The following is a 24,516-nucleotide window of genomic DNA, read 5'->3' on the forward strand; positions in this document are numbered from 1 at the left end:
ATTTCCCATTTCCTTTATCCAACAATGCCACTTATTCACAAAATCGCATCCCGTTTGCATATCAAATAAATACATATACACATACATACCTTTTTTAAACGCATACTTCCCACCATGCCTCCATCCACTTGCCATTGATTAGTGGCTTTCTGTTTGTGCAAAAGTGGATGAAACAGAGAGAGCAATCACATAAGTAAACGGTCCAACCCATGGCAGCTTAGTGTGTACCCTTAGTGTGTAGCCAAGTGAATGGCTCATTAATAAGCCACTGTGTTACAAAGATGGGCTCTTGGGCTATAGAGGGGGACTTTTCCCTGAGGAAATTTGCTTAGGCTCAGGGATTCTTGTGATAAGCAAGAAAAATACTTAGGTGCACTTGATGTGTAAACAGCTCTCTGTCGTAGTCAAACTTAGCCTATAGCAAATTGGTCCAAATCAAAACAAAGGAATCCATCTTTGTGTGTGAGAGGAGAGTGTCTCTTTTGCAATACAAATTCAAACAGCCATTCCTTAGCTACACCAATGTAACACAAAAGATGCATGGTCCTAAACTTCCATTTTAAGTTGACTTACCTCTACTGAAGGAAAAGTCACAAAACATGACGAGTGTTTACTGATGCTCACCAAAAATACTAACGTTGAGTGCTGTTTCAACCAAAATATACGTAAAAGAGGTTTACCACCAACTATCTGAAAATAGTTTATGCTAAAAAAGCATCAAGAGGATAGGACACAGAAAACAGAGCAAACAATAAACACGAGCAACAGGGCGCAACCAGAAGCACTTTCCAATCTGATACATTTCTTTCCCAAACCTACCTATTGCATTGACAAACTACAAGTGGACAACACAAGTGGCTTGAGTAGCTCAGTTGGTAGAGCATCAGACTTTTAATCTGAGGGTCCAGGGTTCGAGTCCCTGTTCAAGTGCCACACTATGGATGTAGCAGGAAATACAGGTGCTCTGCAAGCTCTTGAATTGCTTCCTTACATTGGACAGCAGTGCTAAAACTGCTACATTTCACACCTGTTACCAGCCAGTTCTTTTGCTCTTGCAACAATGTCCTGGCCCATTCCTCTCAACTGTACCAAATGATTCAATAACAGCCCATTGTCAATAAAAAAAGCTCTTTTGGAAGCCAAAATAGCTCTGCTGGGACAGCGCTAGACTGAAGATCTAGAGGTCTTTGGTTCAATCCCGAGTTTCGGCAATCACGTACTTCTCCGTTTACATTTAATACTCAGTCACATCAATACTCGTATGTTAAATGTGTGCAATTCCCACTCTTACCAAGCTCTCATTCCTGGCTTTTTCCTGGAATTTCCCATTTCCTTTATCCAACAATGCCACTTATTCACAAAATCGCATCCCGTTTGCATATCAAATAAATACATATACACATACACACCTTTTTTAAACGCATACTTCCCACCATGCCTCCATCCACTTGCCATTGATTAGTGGCTTTCTGTTTGTGCAAAAGTGGATGAAACAGAGAGAGCAATCACATAAGTAAACGGTCCAACCCATGGCAGCTTAGTGTGTACCCTTAGTGTGTAGCCAAGTGAATGGCTCATTAATAAGCCACTGTGTTACAAAGATGGGCTCTTGGGCTATAGAGGGGGACTTTTCCCTGAGGAAATTTGCTTAGGCTCAGGGATTCTTGTGATAAGCAAGAAAAATACTTAGGTGCACTTGATGTGTAAACAGCTCTCTGTCGTAGTCAAACTTAGCCTATAGCAAATTGGTCCAAATCAAAACAAAGGAATCCATCTTTGTGTGTGAGAGGAGAGTGTCTCTTTTGCAATACAAATTCAAACAGCCATTCCTTAGCTACACCAATGTAACACAAAAGATGCATGGTCCTAAACTTCCATTTTAAGTTGACTTACCTCTACTGAAGGAAAAGTCACAAAACATGACGAGTGTTTAATGATGCTCACCAAAAATACTAACGTTGAGTGCTGTTTCAACCAAAATATACATAAAAGAGGTTTACCACCAACTATCTGAAAATAGTTTATGCTAAAAAAGCATCAAGAGGATAGGACACAGAAAACAGAGCAAACAATAAACACGAGCAACAGGGTGCAACCAGAAGCACTTTCCAATCTGATACATTTCTTTCCCAAACCTACCTATTGCATTGACAAACTACAAGTGGACAACACAAGTGGCTTGAGTAGCTCAGTTGTTAGAGCATCAGACTTTTAATCTGAGGGTCCAGGGTTCGAGTCCCTGTTCAAGTGCCACACTATGGATGTAGCAGGAAATACAGGTGCTGTGCAAGCTCTTGAATTGCTTCCTTATATTGGACAGCAGTGCTAAAACTGCTACATTTCACACCTGTTACCAGCCAGTTCTTTTGCTCTTGCAACAATGTCCTGGCCCATTCCTCTCAACTGTACCAAATGATTCAATAACAGCCCATTGTCAATAAAAAAAGCTCTTTTGGAAGCCGAAATAGCTCAGCTGGGAGGGCGCTAGACTGAAGATCTAGAGGTCCTTGGTTCAATCCCGAGTTTCGGCAATCACGTACTTCTCCGTTTACATTTAATACTCAGTCACATCAATACTCGTATGTTAAATGTGTGCGATTCCCACTCTTACCATGCTCTCAAAAGCTCTCATTCCTGGCTTTTTCCTGGAATGTCCCATTTCCTTTATCCAACAATGCCACTTATTCACAAAATCGCATCCCGTTTGCATATCAAATAAATACATATACACATACACACCTTTTTTAAACGCATACTTCCCACCATGCTTCCATCCACTTGCCACTGATTAGTGGCTTTCTGTTTGTGCAAAAGTGGATGAAACAGAGAGAGCAATCACATAAGTAAACGGTCCAACCCATGGCAGCTTAGTGTGTACCCTTAGTGTGTAGCCAAGTGAATGGCTCATTAATAAGCCACTGTGTTACAAAGATGGGCTCTTGGGCTATAGAGGGGGACTTTTCCCTGAGGAAATTTGCTTAGGCTCAGGGATTCTTGTGATAAGCAAGAAAAATACTTAGGTGCACTTCATGTGTAAACAGCTCTCTGTCGTAGTCAAACTTAGCCTATAGCAAATTGGTCCAAATCAAAACAAAGGAATCCATCTTTGTGTGTGAGAGGAGAGTGTCTCTTTTGCAATACAAATTCAAACAGCCATTCCTTAGCTACACCAATGTAACACAAAAGATGCATGGTCCTAAACTTCCATTTTAAGTTGACTTACCTCTACTGAAGGAAAAGTCACAAAACATGACGAGTGTTTAATGATGCTCACCAAAAATACTAACGTTGAGTGCTGTTTCAACCAAAATATACGTAAAAGAGGTTTACCACCAACTATCTGAAAATAGTTTATGCTAAAAAAGCATCAAGAGGATAGGACACAGAAAACAGAGCAAACAATAAACACGAGCAACAGGGTGCAACCAGAAGCACTTTCCAATCTGATACATTTCTTTCCCAAACCTACCTATTGCATTGACAAACTACAAGTGGACAACACAAGTGGCTTGAGCAGCTCAGTTGGTAGAGCATCAGACTTTTAATCTGAGGGTCCAGGGTTCGAGTCCCTGTTCAAGTGCCACACTATGGATGTAGCAGAAAATACAGGTGCTGTGCAAGCTCTTGAATTGCTTCCTTATATTGGACAGCAGTGCTAAAACTGCTACATTTCACACCTGTTACCAGCCAGTTCTTTTGCTCTTGCAACAATGTCCTGGCCCATTCCTCTCAACTGTACCAAATGATTCAATAACAGCCCATTGTCAATAAAAAAAGGTCTTTTGGAAGCCGAAATAGCTCAGCTGGGAGAGCGCTAGACTGAAGATCTAGAGGTCCTTGGTTCAATCCCGCGTTTCGGCAATCACGTACTTCTCCGTTTACATTTAATACTCAGTCACATCAATACTCATATACATAAAAGAGGTTTACCACCAACGATCTGAAAATAGTTTATGCTAAAAAAGCATCAAGAGGATAGGACACAGAAAACAGAGCAAACAATAAACACGTGCAACAGGGTGCAACCAGAAGCACTTTCCAATCTGATACATTTCTTTCCCAAACCTACCTATTGCATTGACAAACTACAAGTGGACAACACAAGTGGCTTGAGTAGCTCAGTTGGTAGAGCATCAGACTTTTAATCTGAGGGTCCAGGGTTCGAGTCCCTCTTTAAGTGCCACACTATGGATGTAGCAGGAAATACAGGTGCTGTGCAAGCTCTTGAATTGCTTCCTTATATTGGACAGCAGTGCTAAAACTGCTACATTTCACACCTGTTACCAGCCAGTTCTTTTGCTCTTGCAACAATGTCCTGGCCCATTCCTCTCAACTGTACCAAATGATTCAATAACAGCCCATTGTCAATAAAAAAAGCTCTTTTGGAAGCCGAAATAGCTCAGCTGGGAGAGCGCTAGACTGAAGATCTAGAGGTCCTTGGTTCAATCCCGCGTTTCGGCAATCACGTACTTCTCCGTTTACATTTAATACTCGGTCACATCAATACTTGTATGTTAAATGTGTGCGATTCCCACTCTTACCAAGCTCTCATTCCTTGCTTTTTCCTTGAATTTCCCATTTCCTTTATCCAACAATGCCACTTATTCACAAAATCGCATCCCGTTTGCATATCAAATAAATACATATACACATACATACCATTTTTAAACGCATACTTCCCACCATGCCTCCATCCACTTGCCATTGATTAGTGGCTTTCTGTTTGTGCAAAAGTGGATGAAACAGAGAGAGCAATCACATAAGTAAACGGTCCAACCCATGGCAGCTTAGTGTGTACCCTTAGTGTGTAGCCAAGTGAATGGCTCATTAATAAGCCACTGTGGCACAAAGATGGGCTCTTGGGCTATAGAGGGGGACTTTTCCCTGAGGAAATTTGCTTAGGCTCAGGGATTCTTGTGATAAGCAAGAAAAATACTTAGGTGCACTTGATGTGTAAACAGCTCTCTGTCGTAGTCAAACTTAGCCTATAGCAAATTGGTCCAAATCAAAACAAAGGAATCCATCTTTGTGTGTGAGAGGAGAGTGTCTCTTTTGCAATACAAATTCAAACAGCCATTCCTTAGCTACACCAATGTAACACAAAAGATGCATGGTCCTAAACTTCCATTTTAAGTTGACTTACCTCTACTGAAGGAAAAGTCACAAAACATGACGAGTGTTTAATGATGCTCACCATAAATACTAACGTTGAGTTCTGTTTCAACCAAAATATACATAAAAGAGGTTTACCACCAACTATCTGAAAATAGTTTATGCTAAAAAAGCATCAAGAGGATAGGACACAGAAAACAGAGCAAACAATAAACACGAGCAACAGGGTGCAACCAGAAGCACTTTCCAATCTGATACATTTCTTTCCCAAACCTACCTATTGCATTGACAAACTACAAGTGGACAACACAAGTGGCTTGAGTAGCTCAGTTGGTAGAGCATCAGACTTTTAATCTGAGGGTCCAGGGTTCGAGTCCCTGTTCAAGTGCCACACTATGGATGTAGCAGGAAATACAGGTGCTGTGCAAGCTCTTGAATTGCTTCCTTATATTGGACAGCAGTGCTAAAACTGCTACATTTCACACCTGTTACCAGCCAGTTCTTTTGCTCTTGCAACAATGTCCTGGCCCAATCCTCTCAACTGTACCAAATGATTCAATAACAGCCCATTGTCAATAAAAAAAGCTCTTTTGGAAGCCGAGATAGCTCAGCTGGGAGAGCGCTAGACTGAAGATCTAGAGGTCCTTGGTTCAATCCCGAGTTTCGGCAATCACGTACTTCTCCGTTTACATTTAATACTCAGTCACATCAATACTCGTATGTTAAATGTGTGCGATTCCCACTCTTACCATGCTCTCATTCCTGGCTCTTTCCTGGAATTTCCCATTTCCTTTATCCAACAATGCCACTTATTCACAAAATCGCTTCCCGTTTGCATATCAAATAAATACATATACACATACACACCTTTTTTAAACGCATACTTCCCACCATGCTTCCATCCACTTGCCACTGATTAGTGGCTTTCTGTTTGTGCAAAAGTGGATGAAACAGAGAGAGCAATCACATAAGTAAACGGTCCAACCCATGGCAGCTTAGTGTGTACCCTTAGTGTGTAGCCAAGTGAATGGCTCATTAATAAGCCACTGTGGCACAAAGATGGGCTCTTGGGCTATAGAGGGGGACTTTTCCCTGAGGAAATTTGCTTAGGCTCAGGGATTCTTGTGATAAGCAAGAAAAATACTTAGGTGCACTTCATGTGTAAACAGCACTTTGTCGTAGTCAAACTTAGCCTATAGCAAATTGGTCCAAATCAAAACAAAGGAATCCATCTTTGTGTGTGAGAGGAGAGTGTCTCTTTTGCAATACAAATTCAAACAGCCATTCCTTAGCTACACCAATGTAACACAAAAGATGCATGGTCCTAAACTTCCATTTTAAGTTGACTTACCTCTACTGAAGGAAAAGTCACAAAACATGACGAGTGTTTAATGATGCTCACCAAAAATACTAACGTTGAGTGCTGTTTCAACCAAAATATACATAAAAGAGGTTTACCACCAACTATCTGAAAATAGTTTATGCTAAAAAAGCATCAAGAGGATAGGACACAGAAAACAGAGCAAACAATAAACACGAGCAACAGGGTGCAACCAGAAGCACTTTCCAATCTGATACATTTCTTTCCCAAACCTACCTATTGCATTGACAAACTACAAGTGGACAACACAAGTGGCTTGAGTAGCTCAGTTGGTAGAGCATCAGACTTTTAACCTGAGGGTCCAGGGTTCGAGTCCCTGTTCAAGTGCCACACTATGGATGTAGCAGGAAATACAGGTGCTGTGCAAGCTCTTGAATTGATTCCTTATATTGGACAGCAGTGCTAAAACTGCTACATTTCACACCTGTTACCAGCCAGTTCTTTTGCTCTTGCAACAATGTCCTGGCCCATTCCTCTCAACTGTACCAAATGATTCAATAACAGCCCATTGTCAATAAAAAAAAGGTCTTTTGGAAGCCGAAATAGCTCAGCTGGGAGAGCGCTAGACTGAAGATCTAGAGGTCCTTGGTTCAATCCCGAGTTTCGGCAATCACGTACTTCTCCGTTTACATTTAATACTCAGTCACATCAATACTCGTATGTTAAATGTGTGCGATTCCCACTCTTAACAAGCTCTCATTCCTGGCTTTTTCCTGGAATTTCCCATTTCCTTTATCCAACAATGCCACTTATTCACAAAATCGCTTCCCGTTTGCATATCAAATAAATACATATACACATACACACCTTTTTTAAACGCATACTTCCCACCATGCTTCCATCCACTTGCCACTGATTAGTGGCTTTCTGTTTGTGCAAAAGTGGATGAAACAGAGAGAGCAATCACATAAGTAAACGGTCCAACCCATGGCAGCTTAGTGTGTACCCTTAGTGTGTAGCCAAGTGAATGGCTCATTAATAAGCCACTGTGTTACAAAGATGGGCTCTTGGGCTATAGAGGGGGACTTTTCCCTGAGGAAATTTGCTTAGGCTCAGGGATTCTTGTGATAAGCAAGAAAAATACTTAGGTGCACTTCATGTGTAAACAGCTCTCTGTCGTAGTCAAACTTAGCCTATAGCAAATTGGTCCAAATCAAAACAAAGGAATCCATCTTTGTGTTTGAGAGGAGAGTGTCTCTTTTGCAATACAAATTCAAACAGCCATTCCTTAGCTACACCAATGTAACACAAAAGATGCATGGTCCTAAACTTCCATTTTAAGTTGACTTACCTCTACTGAAGGAAAAGTCACAAAACATGACGAATGTTTAATGATGCTCACCAAAAATACTAACGTTGAGTGCTGTTTCAACCAAAATATACATAAAAGAGGTTTACCACCAACTATCTGAAAATAGTTTATGCTAAAAAAGCATCAAGAGGATAGGACACAGAAAACAGAGCAAACAATAAACACGAGCAACAGGGTGCAACCAGAAGCACTTTCCAATCTGATACATTTCTTTCCCAACCCTACCTATTGCATTGACAAACTACAAGTGGACAACACAAGTGGCTTGAGTAGCTCAGTTGGTAGAGCATCAGACTTTTAACCTGAGGGTCCAGGGTTCGAGTCCCTGTTCAAGTGCCACACTATGGATGTAGCAGGAAATACAGGTGCTGTGCAAGCTCTTGAATTGATTCCTTATATTGGACAGCAGTGCTAAAACTGCTACATTTCACACCTGTTACCAGCCAGTTCTTTTGCTCTTGCAACAATGTCCTGGCCCATTCCTCTCAACTGTACCAAATGATTCAATAACAGCCCATTGTCAATAAAAAAAAGGTCTTTTGGAAGCCGAAATAGCTCAGCTGGGAGAGCGCTAGACTGAAGATCTAGAGGTCCTTGGTTCAATCCCGAGTTTCGGCAATCACGTACTTCTCCGTTTACATTTAATACTCAGTCACATCAATACTCGTATGTTAAATGTGTGCGATTCCCACTCTTAACAAGCTCTCATTCCTGGCTTTTTCCTGGAATTTCCCATTTCCTTTATCCAACAATGCCACTTATTCACAAAATCGCTTCCCGTTTGCATATCAAATAAATACATATACACATACACACCTTTTTTAAACGCATTCTTCCCACCATGCTTCCATCCACTTGCCACTGATTAGTGGCTTTCTGTTTGTGCAAAAGTGGATGAAACAGAGAGAGCAATCACATAAGTAAACGGTCCAACCCATGGCAGCTTAGTGTGTACCCTTAGTGTGTAGCCAAGTGAATGGCTCATTAATAAGCCACTGTGGCACAAAGATGGGCTCTTGGGCTATAGAGGGGGACTTTTCCCTGAGGAAATTTGCTTAGGCTCAGGGATTCTTGTGATAAGCAAGAAAAATACTTAGGTGCACTTCATGTGTAAACAGCTCTCTGTCGTAGTCAAACTTAGCCTATAGCAAATTGGTCCAAATCAAAACAAAGGAATCCATCTTTGTGTTTGAGAGGAGAGTGTCTCTTTTGCAATACAAATTCAAACAGCCATTCCTTAGCTACACCAATGTAACACAAAAGATGCATGGTCCTAAACTTCCATTTTAAGTTGACTTACCTCTACTGAAGGAAAAGTCACAAAACATGACGAATGTTTAATGATGCTCACCAAAAATACTAACGTTGAGTGCTGTTTCAACCAAAATATACATAAAAGAGGTTTACCACCAACTATCTGAAAATAGTTTATGCTAAAAAAGCATCAAGAGGATAGGACACAGAAAACAGAGCAAACAATAAACACGAGCAACAGGGTGCAACCAGAAGCACTTTCCAATCTGATACATTTCTTTCCCAAACCTACCTATTGCATTGACAAACTACAAGTGGACAACACAAGTGGCTTGAGTAGCTCAGTTGGTAGAGCATCAGACTTTTAATCTGAGGGCCCAGGGTTCAAGTCTCTGTTCAAGTGCCACACTATGGATGTAGCAGGAAATACAGGTGCTGTGCAAGCTCTTGAATTGCTTCCTTACATTGGACAGCAGTGCTAAAACTGCTACATTTCACACCTGTTACCAGCCAGTTGTCTTGCTCTTGCAACAATGTCCTGGCCCATTCCTCTCAACTGTACCAAATGATTCAATAACAGCCCATTGTCAAAAAAAAAAAGCTCTTTTGGAAGCCGAAATAGCTCAGCTGGGAGAGCGCTAGACTGAAGATCTAGAGGTCCTTGGTTCAATCCCGAGTTTCAGCAATCACGTACATCTCCGTTTACATTTAATACTCAGTCACATCAATACTAGTATGTTAAATGTGTGCAATTCCCACTCTTACCATGCTCTCAAAAGCTCTCATTCCTTGCTTTTTCCTTGAATTTCCCATTTCCTTTATCCAACAATGCCACTTATTCACAAAATCGCATCCCGTTTGCATATCAAATAAATACATATACACATACATACCATTTTTAAACGCATACTTCCCACCATGCCTCCATCCACTTGCCATTGATTAGTGGCTTTCTGTTTGTGCAAAAGTGGATGAAACAGAGAGAGCAATCACATAAGTAAACGGTCCAACCCATGGCAGCTTAGTGTGTACCCTTAGTGTGTAGCCAAGTGAATGGCTCATTAATAAGCCACTGTGGCACAAAGATGGGCTCTTGGGCTATAGAGGGGGACTTTTCCCTGAGGAAATTTGCTTAGGCTCAGGGATTCTTGTGATAAGCAAGAAAAATACTTAGGTGCACTTCATGTGTAAACAGCTCTCTGTCGTAGTCAAACTTAGCCTATAGCAAATTGGTCCAAATCAAAACAAAGGAATCCATCTTTGTGTGTGAGAGGAGAGTGTCTCTTTTGCAATACAAATTCAAACAGCCATTCCTTAGCTACACCAATGTAACACAAAAGATGCATGGTCCTAAACTTCCATTTTAAGTTGACTTACCTCTACTGAAGGAAAAGTCACAAAACATGACGAGTGTTTAATGATGCTCACCATAAATACTAACGTTGAGTTCTGTTTCAACCAAAATATACATAAAAGAGGTTTACCACCAACTATCTGAAAATAGTTTATGCTAAAAAAGCATCAAGAGGATAGGACACAGAAAACAGAGCAAACAATAAACACGAGCAACAGGGTGCAACCAGAAGCACTTTCCAATCTGATACATTTCTTTCCCAAACCTACCTATTGCATTGACAAACTACAAGTGGACAACACAAGTGGCTTGAGTAGCTCAGTTGGTAGAGCATCAGACTTTTAATCTGAGGGTCCAGGGTTCGAGTCCCTGTTCAAGTGCCACACTATGGATGTAGCAGGAAATACAGGTGCTGTGCAAGCTCTTGAATTGCTTCCTTATATTGGACAGCAGTGCTAAAACTGCTACATTTCACACCTGTTACCAGCCAGTTCTTTTGCTCTTTCAACAATGTCCTGGCCCAATCCTCTCAACTGTACCAAATGATTCAATAACAGCCCATTGTCAATAAAAAAAGCTCTTTTGGAAGCCGAGATAGCTCAGCTGGGAGAGCGCTAGACTGAAGATCTAGAGGTCCTTGGTTCAATCCCGAGTTTCAGCAATCACGTACTTCTCCGTTTACATTTAATACTCAGTCACATCAATACTCGTATGTTAAATGTGTGCAATTCCCACTCTTACCATGCTCTCAAAAGCTCTCATTCCTTGCTTTTACCTGGAATTTCCCATTTCCTTTATCCAACAATGCCACTTATTCACAAAATCGCTTCCCGTTTGCATATCAAATAAATACATATACACATACTCACCTTTTTTAAACGCATACTTCCCACCATTCTTCCATCCACTTGCCACTGATTAGTGGCTTTCTGTTTGTGCAAAAGTGGATGAAACAGAGAGAGCAATCACATAAGTAAACGGTCCAACCCATGGCAGCTTAGTGTGTACCCTTAGTGTGTAGCCAAGTGAATGGCTCATTAATAAGCCACTGTGGCACAAAGATGGGCTCTTGGGCTATAGAGGGGGACTTTTCCCTGAGGAAATTTGCTTAGGCTCAGGGATTCTTGTGATAAGCAAGAAAAATACTTAGGTGCACTTCATGTGTAAACAGCTCTCTGTCGTAGTCAAACTTAGCCTATAGCAAATTGGTCCAAATCAAAACAAAGGAATCCATCTTTGTGTGTGAGAGGAGAGTGTCTCTTTTGCAATACAAATTCAAACAGCCATTCCTTAGCTACACCAATGTAACACAAAAGATGCATGGTCCTAAACTTCCATTTTAAGTTGACTTACCTCTACTGAAGGAAAAGTCACAAAACATGACGAGTGTTTAATGATGCTCACCAAAAATACTAACGTTGAGTGCTGTTTCAACCAAAATATACGTAAAAGAGGTTTACCACCAACTATCTGAAAATAGTTTATGCTAAAAAAGCATCAAGAGGATAGGACACAGAAAACAGAGCAAACAATAAACACGAGCAACAGGGTGCAACCAGAAGCACTTTCCAATCTGATACATTTCTTTCCCAAACCTACCTATTGCATTGACAAACTACAAGTGGACAACACAAGTGGCTTGAGTAGCTCAGTTGGTAGAGCATCAGACTTTTAATCTGAGGGTCCAGGGTTCGAGTCCCTGTTCAAGTGCCACACTATGGATGTAGCAGGAAATACAGGTGCTGTGCAAGCTCTTGAATTGCTTCCATATATTGGACAGCAGTGCTAAAACTGCTACATTTCACACCTGTTACCAGCCAGTTCTTTTGCTCTTGCAACAATGTCCTGGCCCATTCCTCTCAACTGTACCAAATGATTCAATAACAGCCCATTGTCAATTAAAAAAGCTCTTTTGGAAGCCGAAATAGCTCAGCTGGGAGAGTTCTAGACTTAAGATCTAGAGGTCCTTGGTTCAATCCCGAGTTTCGGCTATCACGTACTTCTCCGTTTACATTTAATACTCAGTCACATCAATACTTGTATGTTAAATTTGTGCAATTCCCACTCTTACCATGCTCTCAAAAGCTCTCATTCCTGGCTTTTTCCTGGAATTTCCCATTTCCTTTATCCAACAATGCCACTTATTCACAAAATCGCTTCCCGTTTGCATATCAAATAAATACATATACACATACACACCTTTTTTAAACACATTCTTCCCACCATGCTTCCATCCACTTGGCACTGATTAGTGGCTTTCTGTTTGTGCAAAAGTGGATGAAACAGAGAGAGCAATCACATAAGTAAACGGTCCAACCCATGGCAGCTTAGTGTGTACCCTTAGTGTGTAGCCAAGTGAATGGCTCATTAATAAGCCACTGTGGCACAAAGATGGGCTCTTGGGCTATAGAGGGGGACTTTTCCCTGAGGAAATTTGCTTAGGCTCAGGGATTCTTGTGATAAGCAAGAAAAATACTTAGGTGCACTTCATGTGTAAACAGCTCTCTGTCGTAGTCAAACTTAGCCTATAGCAAATTGGTCCAAATCAAAACAAAGGAATCCATCTTTGTGTGTGAGAGGAGAGTGTCTCTTTTGCAATACAAATTCAAACAGCCATTCCTTAGCTACACCAATGTAACACAAAAGATGCATGGTCCTAAACTTCCATTTTAAGTTGACTTACCTCTACTGAAGGAAAAGTCACAAAACATGACGAGTGTTTAATGATGCTCACCAAAAATACTAACGTTGAGTGCTGTTTCAACCAAAATATACATAAAAGAGGTTTACCACCAACTATCTGAAAATAGTTTATGCTAAAAAAGCATCAAGAGGATAGGACACAGAAAACAGAGCAAACAATAAACACGAGCAACAGGGTGCAACCAGAAGCACTTTCCAATCTGATACATTTCTTTCCCAAACCTACCTATTGCATTGACAAACTACAAGTGGACAACACAAGTGGCTTGAGTAGCTCAGTTGGTAGCGCATCAGACTTTTAATCTGAGGGTCCAGGGTTCGAGTCCCTGTTCAAGTGCCACACTATGGATGTAGCAGGAAATACAGGTGCTGTGCAAGCTCTTGAATTGCTTCCTTATATTGGACAGCAGTGCTAAAACTGCTACATTTCACACCTGTTACCAGCCAGTTCTTTTGCTCTTGCAACAATGTCCTGGCCCAATCCTCTCAACTGTACCAAATGATTCAATAACAGCCCATTGTCAATAAAAAAAGCTATTTTGGAAGCCGAGATAGCTCAGCTGGGAGAGCGCTAGACTGAAGATCTAGAGGTCCTTGGTTCAATCCCGAGTTTCGGCAATCACGTACTTCTCCGTTTACATTTAATACTCAGTCACATCAATACTCGTATGTTAAATGTGTGCAATTCCCACTCTTACCATGCTCTCAAAAGCTCTCATTCCTTGCTTTTTCCTGGAATTTCCCATTTCCTTTATCCAACAATGCCACTTATTCACAAAATCGCTTCCCGTTTGCATATCAAATAAATACATATACACATACTCACCTTTTTTAAACGCATACTTCCCACCATTCTTCCACCCACTTGCCACTGATTAGTGGCTTTCTGTTTGTGCAAAAGTGGATGAAACAGAGAGAGCAATCACATAAGTAAACGGTCCAACCCATGGCAGCTTAGTGTGTACCCTTAATGTGTAGCCAAGTGAATGGCTCATTAATAAGCCACTGTGGCACAAAGATGGGCTCTTGGGCTATAGAGGGGGACTTTTCCCTGAGGAAATTTGCTTAGGCTCAGGGATTCTTGTGATAAGCAAGAAAAATACTTAGGTGCACTTCATGTGTAAACAGCTCTCTGTCGTAGTCAAACTTAGCCTATAGCAAATTGGTCCAAATCAAAACAAAGGAATCCATCTTTGTGTGTGAGAGGAGAGTGTCTCTTTTGCAATACAAATTCAAACAGCCATTCCTTAGCTACACCAATGTAACACAAAAGATGCATGGTCCTAAACTTCCATTTTAAGTTGACTTACCTCTACTGAAGGAAAAGTCACAAAACATGACGAGTGTTTAATGATGCTCACCAAAAATACTAACGTTGAGTGCTGTTTCAACCAAAATATACGTAAAAGAGGTTTACCACCAACTATCTGAAAATAGTTTATGCTAAAAAAGCATCAAGAGGATAGGACACAGAAAACAGAGCAAACAATAAACACGAGCAACAGGGTGCAACCAGAAGCACTTTCCAATCTGATACATTTCTTTCCCAAACCTACCTATTGCATTGACAAACTACAAGTGGACAACACAAGTGGCTTGAGTAGCTCAGTTGGTAGAGCATCAGACTTTTAATCTGAGGGTCCAGGGTTTGAGTCCCTGTTCAAGTGCCACACTATGGATGTAGCAGGAAATACAGGAGCTGTGCAAGCTCTTGAATTGCTTCCTTATATTGGACAGCAGTGCTAAAACTGCTACATTTCACACCTGTTACCAGCCAGTTCTTTTGCTCTTGCAACAATGTCCTGGCCCATTCCTCTCAACTGTACCAAATGATTCAATAACAGCCCATTGTCAATAAAAAAAGCTCTTTTGGAAGCCGAGATAGCTCAGCTGGGAGAGCGCTAGACTGAAGATCTAGAGGTCCTTGGTTCAATCCCGAGTTTCGGCAATCACGTACTTCTCCGTTTACATTTAATACTCAGTCACATCAATACTCGTATGTTAAATGTGTGCAATTCCCACTCTTACCATGCTCTCAAAAGCTCTCATTCCTTGCTTTTTCCTGGAATTTCCCATTTCCTTTATCCAACAATGCCACTTATTCACAAAATCGCATCCCGTTTGCATATCAAATAAATACATATACACATACACACCTTTTTTAAACGCATACTTCCCACCATGCTTCCATCCACTTGCCACTGATTAGTGGCTTTCTGTTTGTGCAAAAGTGGATGAAACAGAGAGAGCAATCACATAAGTAAACGGTCCAACCCATGGCAGCTTAGTGTGTACCCTTAGTGTGTAGCCAAGTGAATGGCTCATTAATAAGCCACTGTGTTACAAAGATGGGCTCATGGGCTATAGAGGGGGACTTTTCCCTGAGGAAATTTGCTTAGGCTCAGGGATTCTTGTGATAAGCAAACGTTTCTTTCCCAAACCTACCTATTGCATTGACAAATTACAAGTGGACAACACAAGTGGCGTCAGTAGCTCCCCCCGCCGCTGGTTAGTCGAGCTCGATCTCGGTCATTCTTGGTTGTGATATCCAATCAAATCACTTACTTGCAACCAAGATTCGAACCTCTCCTCCAATAAGCTGTTCTCTAGCGTACGACATCTCACCCAAGAGTAACCTAGAATTACCCAATCAGTTGCCACGATGAATGTCCGAGGCGTTGACAAAGGACTAACCAATGCGATGCAAGAAGAGAGAAGAGCGCTTGAAGAAGAAAAAAAAAATGAGCGCTTCATTTGCATCTGCGAACATCGCTAAAAGTGCCGGAGCAAGATTTGATCCCGTGTCAACGTTGATCACGACTTTTCACAGTAAGTACGGAGTTGTCATTGTGAAATTTAATTTTAAATGTTTGTGCTATCGTAATAACACGTTTTTTCTGATGGTATTACCTGTCGTACTCCGCTAGAAAGGTTGTTTTCCTTTGGTCATTTACAGTAAGTGTTCTCCATTGTTGTTGTTCAACCAGCTGGGTTTTTCCACTAACCGTGTAGTAAAATAACAAGTAAATCATTTTTTAATGGTCTGAAAGCTAGGCTAACTGAAATGTGTAACCGAACTTTTAGCAAGCAGCGGTGTTTTCCACGTTTGTCATTTACTGTATTAAAAACGTCAGGCCAAAAATAAAATCCGAGCATCAGCTGCTCAAATATGAATAATAACCGGACCTTTTACGTGTCGATTGCTGCTTCTTTGTGTTTGTTATTTGCCTTTCGCCCGCATGTTTTACTAGCGAGTACTTTAACACATGCACACAAATACTTTTATTTATTCAAAGTTATTTTTGTTGTTTTTATTATTAAACATAAGAAAAATTTATGAATGAATTATTTCGGGAATGAGTCAGACTGTTGTCCTCAAGCTTTGCAATATGTTATTTTTTTTTTGTTGTGTTTAATGTTTAGAATAATAGTAATTAATAATAACAATAATTAATAATAATTGAAATTAATAACATTCCGCAAAAAACAAGCAATTGGTATTTAAGAACACACAAAAAAATCAAAGTAAGTAATACAAGTATCCATCCAATCAAATAAAGCTGTATTAAAGCCTTCTGTAGCATTTTATTTTCTCATCTTGTGTTTGCACAGCTCAGTTTATGGTTTACAATCTGCTTTACTCATTTGATTCATTCAGCTTTTATGATGGAACCCAGATTCAGAAGACTGGCTAGTGGCATTCTGAATTTGTCAGACTCATCTGAAGCCTATTCCTATAAAAAGGCAAAAAAAGGAAAGCCATGGATGAAGCCCTTGTCCCCGGAAGCAGTACTGGAAAAGGCAACAAAGAACCTGCTGGATCATCAGGGAGATCTTTCCAACAGAAAGCATCTTCTTGGCTTCTTTGAGATCCAGTTTGGTATTTTCCAGGGCCAGACATTCAAATGGCTGCTGGAAAATGCTTTAGGTTATGCTGCCTACCTTGTTGCTGCTATGAAGAGAGATCCAACAGGGGGTAGTAAAGACACCAAGGATCATGCCAGCAACAAAGAAAGTTTCAGAGAATACATGGAAATGTTTCCATCTGCCAAAACTGCTGTGGCGATGAAAGAGGAGCAGTGGTCACGAGAGAAGACACAGCCTAGTTTGTCCAGACAGCCGGGACCCTCGATGGCATCCTCTTCTTCTCAGACTCCATCAACGTCTAATCCTTCTGCTGCAAGACCTGCCAGTTCACCATCACACCCCAAAACTCCTCAGCCCATCTCCACCGCGTCTCTCTCTTCCCTATTAGTGGGTAATTTGGCCAAGGACAAAAACATTGAGAAAGCTGTAAAAGGGCTGGCGTCCCCATTTAAAGTCAGACCCTGTAAGAAAACAATTCTCTTTTTTTCCAAACCCTGAGTTACATTAAATCTTATTGGCAGTGGATGTTTATGCTGTGTTGTTGTTGTTTTTCAGCTTTGATACATGCACAGCCGCATTCCACATCCACAACTTTAAACAAGCCAGCTGGATCCCTTTCTTCCTCACCTGCGCTTGTAGGATCCCCTTCACCCTCGAAGCCTCCTCCTCCACCTCCCTCCCAGTAGCAGGACCCTCTTCCCCACACCCAACTGTGGAAACCTCCATCAATCCTCCACAGACACCACCAGCCTTTGGCCCTAAAGCCAGTGAGCAGTTCTCCACCGCTGCAGGTCCAAAAACTCCCACCACATTTCTACCCGTGTCGAGTGAAGTGGACGACAGCACGCTTCTGGCAGAAGCACTCAGATGGGACAAATCTCACTCAGCAAGTATGTACATTTTATATAGAATTTTTTATGTCTTTACTCAAGCATGCATTTAAAGAAAAAACACACACACCCCACTGACACACACATTTTTATATATATATTTAAACAAAACCCCTTTTGCATTTGCTCTTACTGAAAGAGCTTTAAGGTTTAAGTGTCCCCTGAAATTTTAAATTTTATCCATGCACAAATTCTATTGATAGACTTTTTTTTACCTTCTTTTTTTCCTCTCAGCACAAAGAGTGTGTCTTCCAGCCGGCTGGCTTCCCACACTGCCTGAGGATGACCAGAGATGGATGTCCAAAGCTCTTGTCATGGTGGCCTCTGTCAGTGCTCCTCCCCTCCCCTCTCTCTGTGCACCTGAGGATTGGAACCAGCTGTGGACACTCTGCTCATCACCTCTCTGCCTTCATAAGGAGATCCAGCCCAGCAATCATCGTCAGTCCGTTGCCTACCTCGGTGCATGTCTGAACCTCAGTTCTTGCTCTCATCCATGTTCTGGCCTTTACTTACCCTGCTTATCGATCCGCCTCCAGGTTTCCAAAACCCACGAGTCTCCACCTGGGAGATCTTCGGCTGGCTCCGCTCCGGTCTCACCTCAAGTCACGCCACGCTCCTCGCTCGCCACGGGTCCCAAGACATCAGGCAGTGCGCAGTGATCCTCACCGCACGTCTCGCTCCACTCCAGCCACGTCACGCTCCCAGCTTAGCTCCCAAGACGCTACGAGCTGCTGCTACGCCGACACCCCTCCAGAGCTCCAAGCTAGCAAGATGTAACTAACAACCTGAACAGTTTATTTCCTGCTTGGAAATTAAAAGACTCTTTGCTTATCGCTACTTGCCTGAGTTTCTTTCCGGGGTTTTCAGCGTCTGGGTCTGCCTTGTCCAATTCGCCATGACAGAACGGACTGGTCCTAACACAGACCCAGCTGACCCAGAAGGGGTCCGATTGGCCGTCACTCAACAAGGATTAGCCTTGGGACGGCAAGCCGAATCTCTGTCTCAGATGGCCACAGCCCAACAGGATCTTTTCCGCTGACTGGATGGCATCACTCATACTTTAATAGAACTAACGGGTCAAGCTACACCTAACACTGCCGCCACAGCGTCCATTCCTGCCACCGCCGGCTCCAGCACTTCCGGTTCCAGTTCGAACCCTGAAAATTTTCGCCTTCAACCAGAGACGTTTCATGGTGAAGTTGAAGCTTGTGGGGGTTTTCTTCTCCAGTGTCAGTTAACTTTCCAGCAAGCATCCCGTTACTATCAAGCTGACCACAGCAAAATAACATTAATAGTAAATTCATTACGCAATAAGGCTCTACAGTGGGCTCAGGCTTATCTTGCTGCTAACCCCATTTACCAAGTTTCATTTGATAGATTCATCAGAGAATTCCGCCTGGTGTTCGACCAACCACGGAAGGAAGAGGAGGCCTCACGTCAGCTTCTCCATTTGAAACAACGTAACCGCTCTGTAAGTGACCACCTCGTTGATTTCAGCATCCTGGCGGTGGAGGCTGGCTGGCCGGACGTCGCCCTAAAAGGAATTTTTTACCAGTCGTTAAATGACAACATTAAGGACCATCTGTGCTCCCAACCAGAGACTCATACTTTTGAAGAGCTTGTTTCCGCAGCCCTGCGATCGGACATTCGCATTCGGGAACAACAGAAGGAACGTCTTCGGCAAAAGAAGAGGGTTCCACCAGAGCCTAACACCCATAGAACGTTCCCGGAATCCTACCTACCTCCCGATCGAAAACCACCTGTAAAAGACTCGGATGAACCCATGCAGATTGGACACTCCAAGCTTTCACCACAGGAACGTCAGAGACGTAAGGAGGAGGGAGCTTGCTTTTACTGTGGACTCCCAGGACACCAACTAAGCCAATGCTCTTAACATTTAAAAGCCAAGACCCCCCCGCTAGAAGACAGGCCGCGGGCGGGTTCTTCAGTTTCTCCCTCAGAGAAAAATTTTCTATTTGTTCCTGTCAAGTTAGGTTCTGCCAATGCTTGTCATGATTTCAAAGCGCTAGTTGACTCTGGCGCTGAACAGAGTTTTATTGACCATGACCTCATTTCCAAGTTAAGTCTGCCCACAGAAACCCTGGAACAGGCCTTAGAGACTGCCGGCCTAGGGGGTCAACCACTGTCCCGGATCACACACCGTACGAGGCCAGTATTCCTCATCACGTCTGGTAACCACCGTGAGCACATTCAATATTTTGTCACTAGAACCTTGCAAACTCCTATCGTTTTAGGCTACTCCTGGTTACGTACCCACAACCCTCAGTTAGACTGGGTACATGGTAACATTTCCACCTGGAGTGCCTTTTGTATGGCTAATTGCCTCAGATCCGCGGAACCACTCATCCGCGCCAACAGCGAACAGGTTTCCGAACATATTGACCTTACTCACGTCCCCTCATGCTATCACGATTTAAGATCTGTCTTCAGTAAATCTAAGGCCGGTTCTTTGCCATCTCATAGGCCCTATGATTGCGCCATTAATCTTCTTCCCGGCGCACCACTCCCTAAGTGTAAACTATTCAACCTGTCTGGGCCAGAGAAATTAGCCATGGAAAAATGTATCCAGGAGACTCTTACTGCTGGTCTTATTAGACCATCCTCCTCCCCAGTTGCCGCGGGTTTTTTCTTTGTGGAAAAGAAAGACAAGACCCTTCGTCCCTGCATAGATTACCAGGAATTAAATCAAATAACCATTAAGGACAAGTATTCACTTCCCCTTATCAGCTCTGCTTGTTTTTTTGTTTTGTTTTTTTTACTTGTCCTGTCCAACAGCTAGGCAGGCAGATGAGAGCTGAGGGCCTCTTGTGTTGGACATATTTAACTTTAACAAGAGGGGTTATTAATCTTCAGACAAACCAAAGGTGTGACTGAACAAACCCCTTTTGTAATTGAGGCCAAACTTTATTCATTTCAACCATGATTGAAAATCTTTGGTGTTGGACCGGACGGAAAAGGAAAGAAGGGAAGAAGAGGGAGGGATGTCAGGGGGGGGGGGGGGGGGGGGTTGATAGTGAGAGGGGGGGTAAGACCATGAAGCAGCATAGAGCAGACAGGTTTACTGGTTGTTTATCGTTACGGTACAGTTCAAATGTAGTACAAAAAAGGCGGGGCCTGTTCACACACACTCAAATATTATCAACACACCTGCTAGCTGCAAAAAATGTTCACATGTCAACATGCACACAAAACAGATAGTGTTCACGAACGCATACCTATGCCTTTAAACCAACTAGTGTGAAATCTTTCATTCATTCAATCATGCAAACTATAAGTGCAAAGGTGAGCTAACTCCTGTGCTCAGGTGAGTGTTTATGTTCTTCTAAAATGGATGGTGGAATGTGAAAAGAAGGAGGAGAAGCGCCCAGCCACCCCCACACCCAGACCCCCGCCGCAGCAGCAGCGGCAGCCGGAATTCCCCCAACGCCACACGGGAACAGGCAGGGAACAACCGCCACCCAGGCCAGGGCCAGCAGGACCGCCGCGAGGCCCCCAGAGCCAGAGAGCAGGGAGGCGCGGAGGGAAAGAGAGCGCCGCCCCAGCCCAGCCAGGAAAGCAGCCCCCCCGCCGCGCTGGAAGAGCCCAACGCAGGGCCCCACCGGAGAAAGACGCCCACAGCCCCAGACGAGCACCCCACCACCACCCAGGAGTTCCGGGCATCCCCCCGCCCCAACCCCAGGTACGAGCCAGGACCCCCCAAGGGAGACCCGCTCCGCACTCCAGGCAGCCACCCACCCGGCCCACGGTTGGTCCAGGGAGGAGCAAGGCAGGGGCCCGCCGCCCCCGCCCAGGAGGGGGGAACCCCGGGGAAAAAAGGGTGTCCCACAAGGGGTGTTATAAATATGGCCCGACCAGGCTCGGCCATGTTGGAAGTTTGGCGGGGCCCAGCGCTTAGGGGCAAGGACCAGGACCCACCCCCCAGGGACACGAACAGCCCCGGCTCAGGTGTAATATGAACCCCCCCACCGTGCGGAGAGAGCACCGCCGGGCCCAGGGAGCCGGCACCCAAGGGACACGGCCGCCATCGCCAAGGGGCCCGCACCCCCCACCAGGGAAGGGGTAGGGGACAGATGGACCCAGGTCCCACCTTCCTTGCAAAATGTGTGTGCGTGTATGTGTGTTTGAGAGGGTGTGTGTGTGCATGTGTGTGTGTTTATGTTGGAATGTATATATTGAAGGGGGAGGGGTGTGTGTACTAAGGGGGGTGCAGTTAAAATTGGCGAGTAGGGCACTAAGGGGACATCTGATTACTCACAGTGATGTCCCCTCACCCTCCCCACCAAGGGGCCCTAAATGTCTAAGGTGCGGTTAAAATTGCCGGGTAGGGTGTCAGGAGGACATCTGCTGCTTGCTTGCAGTGATGTCCAAGCACCCCCCCCTTCCAAGGACCCTACATGTCTAAGGTGCAAATAAAATCGAAAGAGGGGGGGCCCACTCCATACGGCAACCATAGGAGGGGCCGTTGCCAAGTAGCCCCCCCCCCAAGGCGCATCGCAGGCTAGACCCCCCCACCCCCTCACCCTAATATGAGGTTATATGAGGAAGGGGGTAAGTTGGGGACAGCTGGTAGACTGTCCCCCGGTGGTCAAACAGCTGTCCCCCAGCCCCCCCCCCCGAGCAAAGGGGCCAGGGCCACCCAGCCCAGGGGCCCCACCCCCGGAGGCACCGACACCCCAGGCCCGACACCACCCACCCCACACAGAGAGAGAGGAGCCAGAAAGCGTCGCCCCCCGGAGCAAGCCCAGGCCCCCACCCCCAGACGCCGGCCCTAGAGGAGCTCTGGTCAGGCCTTGACGGGACTGAGGAGGCCAACCGGCCGAGGCAACCACCTCAGCGGAGACCCCGACCCGTTAGCCCCCCCGACCCGTACCAATAATGCCCCCCTCCCCCCCAGAACGCCCCCCCACAGGACAGGGCCGACAAGCCCCCCACCCCACCCCAGACCCCGCAGCCGAAGCGGATGACACCCAGAGCGACAGGGGGCCCCGAGAGGGTTGTCCCGTCCCGTCCCAGAGCCAGGGAAGGGCCGATCCCAGCCCCAGGTGCAGATGGGCAGCCCATCCGGCGCCGCTGGGCCTCCCCCCCCCCCCCGAGCAGGGCCCTCCGCCAACCCCTCCCAGCGCAGGCAAAGGGACCACCCCCCCAAGCCAAGCCAGACCACCACCCCACCCCCCCACCACGCACCCCCACACCCAAGCCCAGAGGACCACGCAGCGCCCCAGCCCGCCCCACCCAGGCACCGGACCCGACCCCCCGACCAACGGAGCCCCCACCGCCCCCGCCAGGCACCGGAGGCCCCGACCCCCACCCCAAACCACGGCAGAAGGGCAAGGAGCAGCGACGACCAAGCCCCCCACCCCTTAAGTCATGGAGTCAACCACAGGAGACCAGAGAGACTGAATTCTTTCAAAGTTACTTGAGCTTTGGGCTGACATTTTTTCCAAGCTGATATGATCAAACAGCAGATTTCTGTGTTGACTTATGTTTAGATTTTTCTTGTTTTTCCAATTTATTAAAATAGTTTTTTTGGCAATACAAAGAGTTGTGAAAATGATAGATGCTAATCCTTCTTCTATATCGATGGCACTCATGTCACCAAGCACACAAAGTGACGGTGAGGCCGTGATTGAAACCTTAAGCCAGACTGATAAATCGGCACATACCTGCTGCCAGAGAGCCTGGACAGGAGTGCAGAACCACAGTGCGTGCATGTAGCTGTCGGGTAGATTATTATCACAGTGCTCGCAAATGTCTGAGTTACTGAGACCCATCTTGAACATCCTCTGTCCAGTGTACTAAATTCTGTGAAGAGTTTTGAGATGGATTAGCTGCAGATTTGGACTTTTTGTCAGTTTAAAAGTGTTTAGACAGAGTTCTGACCAGAAGCTTTCATCTGTGCTGATGCTCAAATCTGCATCCGATTTTTTTGTTGGAAGGGCAATATTGTTATCTAAATTACATAAAAGTTTGTATATTTTGGAGAGAGTTCTATTCATTGAAAATTTAATCAGAGTGGTAACTACATTTGGTAGCTTTAAATCGTCGTCTTTAAATTTATACTTTTTAGTAATACTTGATTTAAGTTGCTGATATTCCAAGAAGTTATTTATTCCATGTTTGTCTTGAAGTTCCTGGGGAGTTATGAATCTTCTATCAATAATTACGTGCTCTAGTTGTTTTATGCCCCCTGCTTGCCAAGCTGGGAAGTGAATCATTTTTTTGTTAATAAGGATGTCCGGGTTGTTCCAGATGGGTGTCATTTTGCACGGTTGAATTGATGATTTTGATATTTTGAGAAATTCCCACCAGGCTGTTAAAGTGGCATTTATATTAATGCTTTTGAAACAATCCTGTTTTTTAACTGTTTGGCTAATAAATGGTAGCTGTGACAGGTTGATCTTTCCACATAACGCCTGTTCCAAGTCTAACCATGAGTTGGTTTCTGGATTATTTTTTAACCATTTTAAGATGTATTGCAATCTATTTGCAAGAAAGTATCTGTGGAAGTTAGGTAATTCTAATCCTCCACAGCTTTTTGCAGATTTTAAAGTTTTTAGACTAATTCTTGCAGGTTTGTTGTTCCATAGAAAGCTTGATATGGATGAGTCTAATGTTTTGAACC

General features: G+C 44.0%; 17 non-coding genes across 17 annotated transcripts; all 17 read left to right on the forward strand.

The window, feature by feature from the left end:
* Positions 1-857: 857 nt before the first annotated feature.
* Positions 858-930, forward strand: trnak-uuu (transfer RNA lysine (anticodon UUU)). The gene has a single exon. It is a non-coding gene; the product is annotated as a tRNA-Lys (tRNA).
* Positions 931-2,458: 1,528 nt separating this feature from the next.
* Positions 2,459-2,531, forward strand: trnaf-gaa (transfer RNA phenylalanine (anticodon GAA)). The gene has a single exon. It is a non-coding gene; the product is annotated as a tRNA-Phe (tRNA).
* A 1,257-nt stretch (positions 2,532-3,788) lies between these two features.
* trnaf-gaa (transfer RNA phenylalanine (anticodon GAA)) lies at positions 3,789-3,861 on the forward strand. Its single transcript has one exon. It is a non-coding gene; the product is annotated as a tRNA-Phe (tRNA).
* Positions 3,862-4,107: 246 nt separating this feature from the next.
* On the forward strand, positions 4,108-4,180 carry trnak-uuu (transfer RNA lysine (anticodon UUU)). Its single transcript has one exon. It is a non-coding gene; the product is annotated as a tRNA-Lys (tRNA).
* A 208-nt stretch (positions 4,181-4,388) lies between these two features.
* Positions 4,389-4,461, forward strand: trnaf-gaa (transfer RNA phenylalanine (anticodon GAA)). Its single transcript has one exon. It is a non-coding gene; the product is annotated as a tRNA-Phe (tRNA).
* A 966-nt stretch (positions 4,462-5,427) lies between these two features.
* trnak-uuu (transfer RNA lysine (anticodon UUU)) lies at positions 5,428-5,500 on the forward strand. The gene has a single exon. It is a non-coding gene; the product is annotated as a tRNA-Lys (tRNA).
* A 208-nt stretch (positions 5,501-5,708) lies between these two features.
* On the forward strand, positions 5,709-5,781 carry trnaf-gaa (transfer RNA phenylalanine (anticodon GAA)). Its single transcript has one exon. It is a non-coding gene; the product is annotated as a tRNA-Phe (tRNA).
* Positions 5,782-7,029: 1,248 nt separating this feature from the next.
* Positions 7,030-7,102, forward strand: trnaf-gaa (transfer RNA phenylalanine (anticodon GAA)). Its single transcript has one exon. It is a non-coding gene; the product is annotated as a tRNA-Phe (tRNA).
* A 1,248-nt stretch (positions 7,103-8,350) lies between these two features.
* trnaf-gaa (transfer RNA phenylalanine (anticodon GAA)) lies at positions 8,351-8,423 on the forward strand. Its single transcript has one exon. It is a non-coding gene; the product is annotated as a tRNA-Phe (tRNA).
* Positions 8,424-9,671: 1,248 nt separating this feature from the next.
* trnaf-gaa (transfer RNA phenylalanine (anticodon GAA)) lies at positions 9,672-9,744 on the forward strand. Its single transcript has one exon. It is a non-coding gene; the product is annotated as a tRNA-Phe (tRNA).
* Positions 9,745-10,720: 976 nt separating this feature from the next.
* Positions 10,721-10,793, forward strand: trnak-uuu (transfer RNA lysine (anticodon UUU)). Its single transcript has one exon. It is a non-coding gene; the product is annotated as a tRNA-Lys (tRNA).
* Positions 10,794-11,001: 208 nt separating this feature from the next.
* trnaf-gaa (transfer RNA phenylalanine (anticodon GAA)) lies at positions 11,002-11,074 on the forward strand. Its single transcript has one exon. It is a non-coding gene; the product is annotated as a tRNA-Phe (tRNA).
* Positions 11,075-12,050: 976 nt separating this feature from the next.
* Positions 12,051-12,123, forward strand: trnak-uuu (transfer RNA lysine (anticodon UUU)). Its single transcript has one exon. It is a non-coding gene; the product is annotated as a tRNA-Lys (tRNA).
* A 208-nt stretch (positions 12,124-12,331) lies between these two features.
* trnal-uaa (transfer RNA leucine (anticodon UAA)) lies at positions 12,332-12,404 on the forward strand. The gene has a single exon. It is a non-coding gene; the product is annotated as a tRNA-Leu (tRNA).
* A 1,257-nt stretch (positions 12,405-13,661) lies between these two features.
* On the forward strand, positions 13,662-13,734 carry trnaf-gaa (transfer RNA phenylalanine (anticodon GAA)). Its single transcript has one exon. It is a non-coding gene; the product is annotated as a tRNA-Phe (tRNA).
* A 976-nt stretch (positions 13,735-14,710) lies between these two features.
* trnak-uuu (transfer RNA lysine (anticodon UUU)) lies at positions 14,711-14,783 on the forward strand. The gene has a single exon. It is a non-coding gene; the product is annotated as a tRNA-Lys (tRNA).
* A 208-nt stretch (positions 14,784-14,991) lies between these two features.
* Positions 14,992-15,064, forward strand: trnaf-gaa (transfer RNA phenylalanine (anticodon GAA)). The gene has a single exon. It is a non-coding gene; the product is annotated as a tRNA-Phe (tRNA).
* The last annotated feature ends 9,452 nt before the right edge of the window (positions 15,065-24,516 follow it).

This window comes from Oryzias latipes, chromosome 13 (genome assembly GCF_053564925.1).
Source record: "Oryzias latipes strain Hd-rR chromosome 13, Olatipes_Hd-rR_3.1".
In the NCBI taxonomy this organism is placed as follows: Eukaryota; Metazoa; Chordata; class Actinopteri; order Beloniformes; family Adrianichthyidae; genus Oryzias; species Oryzias latipes.